The 14669-nt window shown below is 43.6% G+C and overlaps 1 protein-coding gene across 5 annotated transcripts in view; it reads left to right on the top strand.

The window, feature by feature from the left end:
• Positions 1-3137: 3137 nt before the first annotated feature.
• LOC119965900 (catenin delta-2-like) overlaps positions 3138-14669 on the top strand; it is a 1408928-nt gene continuing 1397396 nt past the window's right edge. For 2 of the 5 annotated variants that reach the window (XM_038796883.1, XM_038796884.1), the window contains exon 1: positions 3140-3359. The gene's annotated coding sequence lies outside the window, so the exon portion shown is untranslated. Of the gene's footprint in view, positions 3360-14669 lie in introns of all 5 variants that reach the window. The other 3 variants (XM_038796885.1, XM_038796882.1, XM_038796887.1) reach the window with 3 other exon arrangements.

Raw genomic sequence — 14669 nt, 5'->3', positions numbered from 1 at the left:
CTCATATCCCTTGATTGCCTTCAAGCCCAAAAATCTATTCCTCGGTGTTGAATATTCCCATTGACCGAGAACCACAACCCTCTGACGTAGAGAACTTCAAAGATTCACATCCTTCTGAGTTAAGAAATAGAACATTACAGTGCAGTACAGGCCCTTCGGTCCTCGATGTTGCGCCGATCTGTGAAACCCCTCTAAAGCCCATCTACACTATAGAACATAGAATGTCTTTTTATCTGTCCTAAATGGCTGCCTCTCTTATCTTAAAGATTATGAGTCTTAATTGTAGACTTTATTGCCAGGAGGAATGCCCTCTCAGCATTTACCCTGTCATGTGCTCAAAGTAATTTTATATATTTCATTGAAATCGCCTCACATTCATCTAAACTCAGGAGACAATAGGTACATTCTATTCAATTTCCAGATGTGAGGCCATATCCTCTTCCAAGAATCAATTTAGTAAACTTTTGTTGCACTCCTTCCCAGGACGAGTATATCCTTCTTTGGGTAAAGAGGCAAAATTGTACACTGCATTCCCAGTGTGATCTCACCACATTCCTGTGTGATTGTGGCAATCCTTCCTTACTCTGATACTGCAATCCTCTTGCAGTTAAGGCTAACATACAATTTGCCTTTGCATTACTTGTTGCACCCAAATGGGAAACATTCTGAGAGTTGGTCCCAAGGATCCCCCCAAACATTCACTGAACTCTCTCCTTCTAAAAAAAAATTGCCCTTTTCCATTTTTCCACCAAAGTGGATAATTTCACATTTCCTCCACATGAAAATGAAAAAAATGAAATGAAATTCATTGTGACCTAGCTGCCGCTTTACATCCTCCTCATTCCTTACTTTTCCATGTAGCTTTGCATCATCAGAAAATTTAAATACACCTTCTTCCCAGTTGTAGACTGGTCCTTGCAGCACTCCACTAGTTAGTCCTTCCCATCGCGTGAATGACCCATTTATTCCTACTCACAGTTTTCTGTCTGTTCATCAGTCCTTAATCCATGACAATATATTACTCCGCACATTAATACAAATTGGGTGTGACAACCTGTTATGTAGCATGTAGTTATGTAACCTTCAAATGTCTTCTGAAAATCTAAATATACTTTGTCATCAATTCCCCCCTTATCTACCCTGCTTGTTAGATCATCAACCATGATTTCCCTTTCAGGAAATTGTTAATTCTCCCCAATCATACTGTGATTGTCATTTTATCATTTTCTTATTAATAGGTTCCATAATTTTCCATGTTACTCAAATCAGGCTGTTGGACCAGGATGTTACCAGTGTCCAGCGTTCCAAAGCTTAAATGACGAAAAGAGTTTATGTAGACTGGGTTTGTATTCCTTGAAACTACAGAAGTTTAAGGGGTGAGTTGATGGAGGTTTCTCGAATAATGCAGGAAATTCACAGGTTAAATGGCAACATGTTCAGCTGGTTGAGGAGTCAAGGGCATAACCTTAAAATCAGAACCAGGCCATTCTAGAGAGGTTAGAAAACAGTTCTTCATGTAAAGGGTGATGGACATGTGGGAACTCTCTTGCACGGAATTGCAAACTCAGTTAACAATTTGAAATCTGAGATTGGTATATTATTGCTAACCAAGGGTAATATGTGATTATAGTCACAGCGGGTGGATCATTTCAGGATACAAATGATCTGTGATCTCAGTAAACCATGGAACACATTCATGGAGCTGAATGTTTGTTCTTCTTCCTATTTTCCAAACTTGATTACAGAACTAAATTTAGAGGTTTACATAATCTGATTTAAAAGTGTTGATTTTAGCTCCATCACCTAGTACTTTTTTTTAAAGATTGGACTTTTAACTTTTAATTTAAGTATTCCAATGCTGACTACATCTGAGATGCATAAACGACTGCCTGAAGTCTAATTACATCCGAAATCACATCTAACTGAGATGGTGATTAACAATATAGTAATAATTCTTCGGGGGGGGGGGGGGGGGGGGGTGCGATAGGTGAGAAACCGCTTGCTTAATTGGGTATTAATGTATCTTCTGCACGTTTAACAGATTCGATTCAACCCACACCATTGGTGGCTTTGCTTTAAAGCGCTTATCTCTCCACCAGTTCCCTCCCTCACTCTTCTCCTTCATATCCTCCTTCGATATAGCAACCTTCTTAAAGCCACATCCTTGACTGACATTTTGAATCCACATTATGACCCCTCCTCTGCCCCCCCCCCCCCCCCCCCCAACCCACCACCATGTGATGTTTTTGGAGTGTTTTGTTATTCTCTGTCCATGTCAGACAGATTTAAGGTCAGGGGCAGGAGATTTGAGGAAACACTTTTTCCACCAAGAGAGGGTGCTGGTAATCTGGAGCTCGCGGGTGGGTGGTGGTAATCTGGAGCTCGCGGGTGGTGGTAATCTGGAGCTCGCGGGTGGTGGTAATCTGGAGCTTGCTGTCCGAAAGGGTGGTGGAGGCAAGAACACTCACAACATTTCACAAAGCGTTTAGGCAAACCCTCCAAACGCCACAGGACGCAAGTGCTGGAAAATGTGATGAGAATAGTTAGGTGCTTGATGGCTGGCACAGACACGATGGGACGAAAGGCCTCTTTCTGTGCTGTAAAACTCTATGAAACAGAGTGTGCGTGTGGGGGGGGGGGGGGGGGCATTCAAACCTTTGGGGTGATTGAGGTAGTTTGGCAGAACTCACCATGACTCCCCTTCACGACCAACTGGCTGCCAAAAAAAAACAACTTCCTGAAGGGTCGGGGGGGGTAAGAGAATGGGAGACAGGGAGAGCAGCCCCCACCCCCCACACAAGTTGACCAGTCCCTGCCAAAAGGTGGTGGACTCGGTCAGGTTGGTTGCTCTGGGCCCTCGGCCTGCCCGCTGCACGGAGTGGACGGACGGACGGTCGGTGGGAGAAGGTGGCTTCCAGGGTGGGAGGCGGGAGGAGGTACCGCGTTTGCGCAGAGAGAGGAGAGATGGAGAAGAGCAGACTCTCTGCCCAATAATTCCCGCGCGCTTCTTCTCGCCGGAGTCTGGAGGCAGCGCGCGGGGGACGGACGGAGAGGGGAGGTGGTGGGGGGAGCGAAGCGGCTGGGGCTTCTCCATCCGGCGACACTGATAACCGGGGGGGGGGGGGGGGGGAGACTCAGCTTCTTAAACACTGGGCTTGGCGGATGCTGATGCTGCTGATGTTGCTGCTCCTCTCGCTCTGAGCTTTCCCTCTGATAGGATGATTCCTGAGCACCTTCTCTGAGGATTTCCCCCCCCCTGTTCTTTATTTTAACACACACACCTTTCCCCCCTCCCTCCCTCCTCTGCCCTCCCTCCCTTTTCCTTCACATCCGACGTTACCTGGAGGCACGGGGACTCGGTAAGTCCAACCAAAACGACATTTTCTCTCTCTCTCTCTGTCTGTCTCCCTTACAAAGCATCTAGTTTAAAGGTGGTTTGAAAAGATGAGGAGTTGAACCAAAGCGGCACTGTTGCCGAGAGATGGCGAGCCCCCCTCCTGGTTTCCTCTCATTGGGATAATATTCTGCTTTTTTATTGTTTATTTTTGCAGGAGCTAGACCTAGAAACGGTGTGAATGGGGAGGGAGACAGGGTGATGTTAAAATTTGAAGGGGTGTCTGTTAAGTACGAATCTGGTTTTGCCTCCCCCCCCCCCCCCCTTCTTCCCCAACCTCCAACACACACACGAAGTCAGAAATTAAATTTAGCTTTGCCATTGAGCAGCAACGCTAATGGAAATGTGATATTTTGATGTATATTTAATGGCTCTGTTCTGGCTGCCCTCAGCTCAGCTCAGCCCAGCTCTATCCCTCCATTGTGGAGTGGGGGCTGTTGTTAAATCTGATATCTGGACGGCACTTCGACACGTTTTAAGTGCTAATACCATTTTTTAAATAATCGTTGAAGGGAGGGGGTGGGAGAAATGATACTTTTTTGTTTAATGATGCGGCTTCTTCATGCCGCTGACGTTTTTGCATCAATGTGTGTGCGAGAGACCGGCGGGGGGGGGGGGGGGGGGGGGGACTGGATGGAGCTCGGTGTGAGGTGGGATGGAGGGAGACCTTGCATTGTGTTGATGCACATTTTCTGTGTGTTCAAACTACTGCTAAAACTGAAAGGGGGGGGGGGGGGATTTTCCAGGCTGCAATCGCCAGATCGCAACGCCGATCCGGTTTCAATTTGGTACATGTGCAAAAAAAATGAGGCATTGCAACACTGATTAAAATACACCCTGCACCCCTTTTTAAAGAACAACATTATACGGGCAGCTAAGTTCGCCAATCTTGATTCTCATTCAGAATTCCAGCACCAGTATGCAGCTGCTTTTCATTTCGCCCATCATTTGGGTGCGACGTTCGGCTGGCGCTCCAGCATTACTAACACAGTTATTAGAATATGAATGAATGCGCGATCTGCCTGCTTAGGGTATTACTGTGCGGCGGGAGTTAAGAGACCTGTCTGCCACCTCCCCCCTCCCCCTCCCCTCCTCTCTCTCTCTCTCACACACACTGGGAGGTTGTTATCGATCTTGTCCGCCTGTGTGTGGATCCAGCAGAAATAATAAAGGGAAAAGTCAGGTCTGATTAATCCAACCAGGAATCTTCCGACGTTGGCCCTCGCGAGGCAAAGACAGAAACTGACTTGGCTCAGCCACGTCCAAAAACAAAACATGCCAGGCATTCTTAACCTGCCATTTTTGTGTGTGTTTTGAATCCAATCAGGTTTGGGGGGGGGGGGGGGGAGTTGTCTTTGCGTTTGACCCCAATCAAATAGCGAGTGGATTGGAGGTGGGATGTGTTGGCATTTCCCTCAAGCATCAAGTGGTGGCCGGTGGACTGCCCAGGTGGTTCCTGCTGCTGCTGTTCTCTGATCTACATCTGGGAGTCGAACTGGCATCTCGGTGCCTTCTCCCAGAAAATGAAGGGATCCGGCGGCACTGATACATCACCGCTTCCCAAACTGAACTATTTCTTCCCCAAGCTGCCGTGTATCGACGCCGCGTCTCTTTTGTCATTTCAGCTTTGCAAAGCTCGATCTGCCCCACCCTGGGGAAGGTTACATTTTTGTTGTTGTTGTTGCAAAGTTGTGATTCCTTCCATTCACCGCTTAGTGTTTCAATTTATTAACGCCCGCTTCTCTCCATTCCGTCTTGGAATGTAAAAAAAACATTACACACACACACAAAGCCGGTGAAGTTTAGTGTTGGGTAATCTCAAATCGAATAGCTGACAAACCCCTATTTCATACAGTAGAAATCTAATTCGTGCGTTCATTTTCTCCTTCCCATTTTTACATCATCTGCCCTCTTAAACTCCGGAATCTTGGTCAAATGGCTGTAATTATGAGTGAATCTAGACAAGTCGCTGTCAGCAAGCTGCTCTTGCCCCAAGGGGGTAGCAGACATAAAGGTTGCAGGAACCGTGTGGATTTTTCGAAATCCGCATGCCATGGGGAGGGCACAAGGCTATTTATAGTGTCCTTTTTCCAGGTTGCCTGACTCACATTCACTGATCACAGGACAGCTTGCAGGTTACCGGACAAGTTCTGCCTGTTCTGTGACCCATGACTTTCGCTAGCGGAGCCCAGCTAGGTCATTTTGCAATATGGAGAACTAACACCTCTGCTCTTGGAGACGAGCATCAAGTGGGATAACCGATCCCGTTCTCTGGAGAGGGCCTTTTTTTCACAGCTTTAGTATCTTCTTACACCACCTCTATTCCCTTCCAGTGTCCGTATTTGAAGTTGTGTGTAGAAGTGATTAGAATCTGCTGAATTGTTACTGAAAATTTGAAATGATTCGGCCCATGAACACAAGGCAAGCCAGGAATGCAATTTTCTTTTAATTTGAAAAACTTCCAATATGTTCTGTCTTTATTACGAGTGTTTGGTGGCTAGTTAGCTACACCTGTGCAAATCAATTTTCAGTGGAAATCACAGATTCTCTTGTATAATAGCCAATTGCCTGACATCCTGTCTGCAGGTCTTGTTCTGTGCTACTTAATTTGTCTGGCAGGCAAGTGTCTGGCAAGGGAATTGAGAATTTAAGAACGATGTAGATAAACAGTTGAAATCCGTAGCTTAAAAGACTACGGACCAAGTGCTAGAAAATGGGATTAGAATAATTAGGTGCTTGATGGCCATCATAGATACGATGGGCAGAAGGGCCTCTTGCAGTGCTGTAAAAGTCTACGACTATTATTGTCAACAGTTTATAAGCAATACTAATTTGGTAACAATTTGATGATTTGTGGAATTCTACAAATTTACCTTTGTTGGCAGAAATGGCTGCTGGGGGTGTGCTGGAGGTGGTAAGATGCAGACGGTTGGAGGGGGAGAGAGGCAGGCGGCTGGGGGAGCTGGAGGAGGGGGGCAGTGATTGGCAGGTGACTGGGAGGCACGGTGGTGAGAGGCAGGCAGCTGGGGCTGGAGGCGCTGAGAGGGAGGTGATTGGGTTGGGGTGGAGAGAGGCAGGCAGTTGGAGGGGCAGGGTAGGGGCTGGAGATGCTGAGAGGTAGGCGGCTGGGGCAGGGCTAAGGGTGGGGAGAGGCTGGGGTCAGGGGAGGAGGGAACAGTTTCAACCTGTTGATAGCCAACCTGGAGCCAGGAAAACCTCAAGTTATTAAGGTAATGTATTCCTTACAAATGAATGTAGAACCTCTTGCATAAGGTTGCATAAGTTCAGGAGCTACTGCATAGGAGAAAATGTCATGGATGTTATTGTAATGAATGCTGTTCATTGGATAATCAAATTTGCACAATTTTATTTCCTAAGAAAGATTTGCATTTATGTATTATCGCATCCCCAAGTGTTTCACATGTGAATTGCTTGAGGTACAGTGACTGTTTTTGGGACAAAGGTGCATCTATTTAGCAAAAATAGGTCTCAATCTGTAATAAGCAGCTTGCATCTTTATAGTGCTTTTTATGACCTTGGGGCATCTGAGTGTTTTACAGTCAATTAAATACATGGAGAGTGTAGCACTGATGTAATGCGGTAAATGATCAAGTAAGAGAGTCTAGGGTTCAGTAATCCTGAAAACCAAAACGTAGCCCTTGAAAATCTCAAGAAGAGCCCTCAGAAATCATTACTTGGGCACCTGAACTGAACCCTAATTCATGCTTTGTTTCTTCCACACTCAATTTCTTAATCTGTGGCTTTGCTTCACCCGATCCTCCAATACCTGAACTCAACCATAATAGCACCATTCATGTCCTGTCCTTTATTATATCAACTGCGCATAAAGTTAATCCTCCCAGATCTAAACTGAGTTCCCTTTCCTCCAATGCAGGGATTTCAAAATCCTGATTGTTGCCTATAAATTCTTCTGTGGCTTCACACCTTCATTGTCCCCCTCCACTTTTGTATCTTGGACAGAGTCCTTCATTCCTCAGTTTTAGGTTGCTCTGGATGTGCCCCCACCCAATCTTCCAGCATCAATTGCAGACCTTTTGCGGTCTTAAAAAAAGGTCCAAACTCTTGTTTCTAAAACTCTCTTCTATTCCACCAGGCTTTGGTTATCACTGCCAACTCCCCCCCCCCCCCCCTCTATTTTTCATGCTTTTATTTGCAAAGTGACCTTAAAACATGGTTCTTGTAATACATTTCAAATTTTCAAATAGGAAATGAGATGGGATTTTAAGCAGGAGATGTTGGGGGTCTGTTTTTAACTCTGAGCATGTTTGACATGGTGCTGTGGTGGGACGGCATGAGGAAAATCCCATGGAGGGCTGTACGTGATGTTGGGCCATTTTGAATAATGTATCACTGTCTCCTAGTTGAAACCAGTGTGAATGATGTTTGAGTAGGCAGGCGTGAGCAGAAATTGCATCAGGGCTCAAAAACGAGCCCCCAATGAGGTTAGCATCAGTGGGAGAGCAGAAAATATTCCTCTGGGATATCAGTGTTGGGAGTGGTCATGCCAGGTCAGGACTCCTAGTGGGGCTTGGGTGACCACTGTCATTCCTCCTGGCTCACACAATTAATTCTCAAAAATGTAATTTAATAAAAGCTTACTTAGGCTCCTTTGACATCCACCATGATTTATTTGTTGATATTAACCAATGAATGGATCAACAGATTTCAACATGTTATAATTACAATTTACGTCCTGCCACTAGTCTGCGATTTCAGAGAATGGCAGAAATATGTATGCTCCCTATCCCCTTGTTATAGTACCCATCTTGCCTGCATCAATCTGGCTTGGTGAACTGGGATTAGATGGTGGTTAAAATCAAGCCCATAATGTGTGGGACATGGTGTGATTGAATTGGAGGAGCTTGCCATGGTTAGACTTGTTTTGTGGTGGGGGTGTGCAAAATTCTTAGACTGGTTCTGCTTATTATCATTGCATTTCTGTGTCATCTATCATGGATGGGCTTGACTACATTCATTTTGCAGGTACATATCCAATGGCACAAGCCATGAGTGAAGCTTGAAAGGCTTTTAAACCTAAAATCACCTATTTGATTTAACCTTGCATTTAACTGCACTGTTGACATTCTAATTAGACACCATGGAAATAATTAAAGATGTTCAGGTTAGATAACAATATATCAGTTTGGTGTTCGAGCTGCAGCAGGAGTACTATAAAACCAAGCAAAATCTTCTGAGAACTTCATTAGATATGTGGAATTTACAGAAATGAGATAGGCTATTTGTTTTCAGGTGTTTGTGCTACACAATACCCTCAATCCTACTTCATCCAACACAGTCAGCACATTCTATTTATTTCTCCCTCACCAAGCTTCCTTTTACAGGCTTCTATATGATTTGGCCATCTTGTAGCACATTCTACATTCCAATCATGCTTTGTGGAAAGAGGTTTCTCTTAAATGCCTCATTGGATTTCTTATATTTATGGCGCCTACTTTCGGACAGCAACACAAATGGAAAAAGCTTATTTGCTTACCCTATCAAACCACTTTATAACTCTGTTTCCTCTTTTCTAGTGAAAAAAATCGTACCTCTTTCCTACAAATTCGACTAGTTTAGCGATAATTTCCCCTCTTTCTCCTCCCTCCCCCTAATTATCTTTAACACTAACCCTTTCACACTTGAGAAAGAGTTAACTGGACAGTTAACCAGTGTTAGTGACACAACTTTCATCGATACAGCGAGGAAGAACATAAAGCCTTTCCATAATGGGACTGTACCAAACTTGGAAAGACTAGGCTATCGTCACCCAGCAGAATGTGCCATGGAGGAATATGGTGAGGAACAGAATTCTGGAATCAAAGATAATGCAATCTGTACAGGACCCTGGTGAGACCACATTTGGAGTATTGTGTGCAGTTCTGGTCACCTCATTATAGGAAGGATGTGGAAGCATTGAAAAGGGTGCAAAGGAGATTTACCAGGATGCTGCCTGGATTGGAGGGTAGGTCTTATGAGGAAAGGTTGAGGGAGCTCGGGCTTTTCTCATTGGAGCGAAGGAGGATGAGAGGCGACTTAATGGAGGTTTATAAGATGATGAGGGGGATAGATAGAGTGGACGTTCAGAGACTATATCCTCGGGTGGATGTAGCTTTTACAAGGGGGCATAACTATAAGGTTCGGGGTGGGAGATATAGGAGGGATGTCCGAGGTAGGTTCTTTACTCAGAGTGTGGTTAGAGTGTGGAAAAGACTGCCTGCTGTGATAGTGGAGTCGGACACTTTAGGAACTTTCAAGTGGTTATTGGATAGACATATGGAGCACACCAGAATGACAGGGAGTGGGATTGCTTGATCTTGGTTTTGGACAAAGCTCGGCACAACGTCGAGGGCCAAAGGGCCTGTTCTGTGTTCTAATATATCAGAGATCATAGAAAGGCAGTGTTGATTAGTATAAAACAACTTAGAAGAAGCTTTGCACTTAACTTTGAAGATTCCAAAATTGGATGATATCATCAAGCAAGATTTTATCTGATTAAGGAACTGGCCTAGGATCCTAGTAATTACTGGCACTGTAAACTAGGACACTGAATGACTCCAGGTACTTGGCTAAATTTCAATAACAGACTGATTTCATTGTGGGACCTGTTTTACACCAGTAGAAATCCATTAAACTGAGAAAGCTTAAATGATTTAGGCATATAAACCCCACGGATGTGTTACAGAGCTGAGCACACTACCAAATATTGCCTGCTATACTCAAAACTTAAGCATTCATAACCTATTCAGGTTTTAGAATTTTCATCTTGACCAGGGATTATAGACTCTCAGCTAAGCATGATTGCAGGCAGAGGTACTGTTTACAGTCGTGTGTGTCTCCCATGGTAGTGGTCACATTAGGTAGGATAATATGGGGGTTATATACTGGCAGGAGCATTATACCCATAACTTGGAATGTGTAGTTCAAAACCTGCACTGAGTCTGTGTTGGAGGAGACCACAAGCACTCGATCAGCAAGGGTTTGTGCCTCTTGATGAAGGAAGTTTTTATATAAATTTTGAGCTGTCGATCTGGGTAAAATAGAATGAACTGATTGCCTTTCTTTTTTCACTTTTGATGTGTGATTGTTCCGAAAACCTTTTATACCAGAACACCTTGCATGGTACTGCTCCCAGTATTCAGAGGATGCAAATCTTACCAGCTCAGTAATTTAGTGCAAAATGTAGTGTTCTATTGCTGAGATAAAGTGTTGTTCTTTGAAAATGACAACCCAAGATATTCAGCATAGGTAAAGTAAGAGTTGAATCCCACCCCAGACTACAAGTTCACAATTGTGGCTGGTATTTTCTTTTACATTTGTCTGGCAAATGTTGAAGATGGACGGCATGGTAGCACAGTGGTCAGCACTGTTGCTTCACGGCACCAGGGACACATATTCGATTCCCAGCTTGAGTGAGTCACTGTCTCTGTGGAGTCTGCACGTTCTCCCGTGTCTGTGTGGGTTTACTGCGGGCGCTCCGGTTTCCTCCCACAAGCCCTGAAAGACCTGCTTGTTAGGTAATTTGGACATTCTGAATTCTCCCTCAATGTACCCAATCAGACACCAGGGTGTGGCGTCTAGGGGATTTTCACAGTAACTTCATTGCAGTGTTAATGTAAGCTTGTGACACTAATAAAGATTATTGTTATTGGATGATCAGTTTCTGGCACACTGTTCAAATAGCTCCTCTTATTTTCTCTTGTCTTTTTTATTTTGAATGTGACATGGAAGTGCGGTGGGCAAAAATACATTCCATTTATGCTCCATCATGAATACTTCCTGTACCAATGCGCCTAGGAAATTGGAAGGTGCTCTGTTTTGCGATGCTGGGTCTATTCGACAAAGGAGTGCACAATGTATTGTCCAATAGCCTAACAACTTAAGTACCTGCCTAATTGTTTAAGTAAACTGATTTGGGGCACTAGATTAAATTATTTTTAGCCAAGGATCTTAAATTACTGTTTTTGTTGAGGCTCCAGTTCAGAAACACACATCCATTTTAAAATGTTTTAAAGAAAGTGTGACGTCTTAGTAATTGACTGAGAAGTTATTTTTGTAAATATTAGTAGGAAATCATGATGTGGAGATGCCGGCGTTGGACTGGGGTGAGCACAGTAAGAAGTCTTACAACACCAGGTTAAAGTCCAACAGGTTTGTTTCAAACACTCGCTTTCGGAGCACTACTTGAAAGCGAGTGTTTGAAACAAACCTGTTGGAATTTAACCTGGTGTTGTAAGACTTCTTAGTAGGAAATCGGCAGAGGCATTACTCAGGTCAAGTCAGAGAATTTGTTTTATAAATACAGAGCCAGAATATAATACATAATGCAACCCTATCTTTTGCAGAAGAAAGTAGGTGCATATCTTTCAACATTACAATGTCTGCTGTTCGGTAAACGTTGAACAAGTGTGCATAGCTGCCATACTAAATTGGATAATCTTGTGGGACAGGTGTGTGAGAGTAAAAAAATGTCAGTTGTGGCTCAGTTGGTAGCACCTCAGGGTCAGCAGTTTGGGGGCTCAAGGTCCAGTTTAGGGAATGGAGCATGTGATCAATGTTGACACGCCTGTGCGGTCTTTAGAATGTGATGAAGAACCATTGGATGTGAACATCTCATGGGACTATTTCAAAGAGCAGGAGTCCTGGGCCTCAACACCTCTGAAAACAGATCGCCTGACCATTATTGCCTTTTCTTTTTAAAAGAGAGCTACGCTACATGATCTGACCATTGCATAAAATGACTTCAGATCGGAGAAGAGAACAGATCAGCGAACCCAATTAGCAATTTGCTTGCTTGTCTTTCTGTTTATTAATGTCTCATTCCCTTACTGAACTTGCCGTCAATGCTGAAATTGAGAGTCCTCAGTGCAGCAGAACCATCCAGTGCAAGTACTTATTGGAATTTTGGGTGTGCCAATTTAAATAAATTGGGTATTTGTGAGAGCCACAAATCTGGCACATGGTCGTTGGCGACTGAATTCCTGATAGAAGGGCCTACTGTGCGATGATCTTTGCTAATTTGTACCATTTACTGTCCGGCCTCACTTTGTGCTTCTTTATTTTTGAATTTGCCGTCATCTTTTCTTCTGGAGGTTTGCATGGATTGTATTACATAGGGTAGATAGGGTCTGCATAGAGGTGCATCTTGGTTAGCCTAGTAAGCCGAAAAGGTATAGAAAAGAATTGCAATTCCCTTTGCAAGGCCAAGTAGTAAATGGGGCAGCACTGTGGGCAGTGAGCCCCGGCCGTGAGTCGAACAAAATCAGAGGGAGGAAAATCTGCAATTTAAAATAAAAGGACAGCATTGCTGTTGAACGTCAGTCGCTGTCAGACAGGCAATAACAGAGGCACAAGAAGTCTACGTCCTGCAGGAATAGCGGGGAGTCATGTGGAACGGTCTGTTAGACTTTTTTCCCACCTCAATCTTCAATCCTAAATTTTGATTTGCCCTGCAATCTGCCGGTGTTGCGAACTACCAATGCTGTGGGCATTGACAACGGGGCATCTGGGACCTTGCTGAGTAATGGGACCAATATTCAATCTACTTAATCAATTAGATTTAAGGATCAAGAAAGTAAAGGTATGAATGATGAGGAGGAATCAGGATGAATTAAAGGCAAACCATGTACAGAGAGAGAAATTGAGATGGAAAGAAAGATTGGATTCGGACAGAAACGCAAAGGGAAAAATTAAACAATATAATTTAAATTCAGAAGATCTTTAATGCTACCTGTGGGCTGTAGAAGCTAACTGACATTACTTGAATGTAAATTTAACAGTCTAAAAACAAACTTGGTTCCAGTCACAACTTTCTTTTGCATTTATTTTGCAATTAATGCACAAATGCAATAGTTTCATGAACTCGTGGAGATTCAGGGCAAGCTCACGTTTGCCTGAGATTAATGGCAGAGTGGCACAAAGCATTCAGCAACTTATGGAGACTCACAATTCATGAGGTACCTCTGCTTTGCCACAGATTTCTGGGCAATTTGCACATTGGGAGCACTAAGAGCCACTGAAACCACTGTTATTGTGGCAGCAAAATCTGGACTGTTATTTGTTCGAGGTTTTGTTTTGAAGGTCCCACTATCCAAGAAAGCAGTAGTCCGTGAAATAAGGGAAGATATTGGATTGGAAATAATTGCAGATGTTTGAAAACTCTCCTTTCCAGTAGAATGGATTTTATCTTTTCCAAAAACGGAGCAAACCATTGTCTTTTAAGCAAGTACTCTAAGTAGCCACCTGAAAGTTGTGCACATAAACAGCTTCTCTCAATCTCTGTATTTTAATTTTAAAAATGTTGGATGGGTGTAAATGCTTGTTGGTTTGGCCATGGGTAAGAAGGGTATGTGGCGTGGGAGAGAATGAGATTGTGTGGGTGTGTGAGAGGTCTTTGTTGACAGGGAGAAGAGTGTGAGGGAGAGTCAAAATGATCAAATGTGAAAGGCAGGAAGGTGTCACAATAACAGGCCTAATGATAGAGAAAGAGAAAACAAAACTTGAGACACAAGAATTTTAAAATATATATTTTTATATGGGATGTGAGTGTCACTGGCTGGGCCAGCATTTATTTCCCATCCCCAAGTGCCTTGCCCGCCCATTTCTGAGGGAAGTTAAGAGTCAGCCATATTGCTGCAAGTCTGGAGTCACATGTAGGTCAGACCAGATAAGGACGTCAGTGAATCAGATATGTTTTTACGACAATGGTTTCATGGTCAACATTATATTTTTAATTTCGGGTTTCATGGTCAACATTATATTTTTAATTTCGGATTTATTTTAATTGAATTCAAATTTCACCATCTGTCGTGATTTGATTTGAACCCAGGTCCCCAGGGCTTTACCTTGGATCTCTGCTTTACAAATCTAGCGACAATACCAGTATGCCACTGCCTCCCCTCAGAATCAATTAAAATTGTACAGAAAGAGATGACAGGTCTGAGAAAAATCTGCTATATTTAGCCCTGATCAGCAAGTGTTAGTTTACTGACATGGTTATCACTATACCAATAGCCAATTGTGTCGCCAGTTAGAACTCTCCTTCACTCTTGGGTAGATTGGGAGGTAGAACACTAGCACTTGAATATGTAGCGCCCAAATTTCATCTTCATCAGTGTAAAAATTGGATGTAACCTCTGCCTTACCATGATAATTGATCAAAGAAATCCAGCAGTTTTGAAAAAATATTGGTGTTGTGTTATGTACTCTGGGATAACACAGGGTGCAACTGGATGCAGCTTTAACCAAAAGATACTCC

The sequence above is a fragment of the Scyliorhinus canicula genome, chromosome 5 (assembly GCF_902713615.1).
Source record: "Scyliorhinus canicula chromosome 5, sScyCan1.1, whole genome shotgun sequence".
Taxonomy (NCBI): Eukaryota; Metazoa; Chordata; class Chondrichthyes; order Carcharhiniformes; family Scyliorhinidae; genus Scyliorhinus; species Scyliorhinus canicula.
The sequence above is the reverse complement of the archived record's forward strand: the minus strand, read 5'-3'. Positions and strand labels throughout refer to the sequence as shown.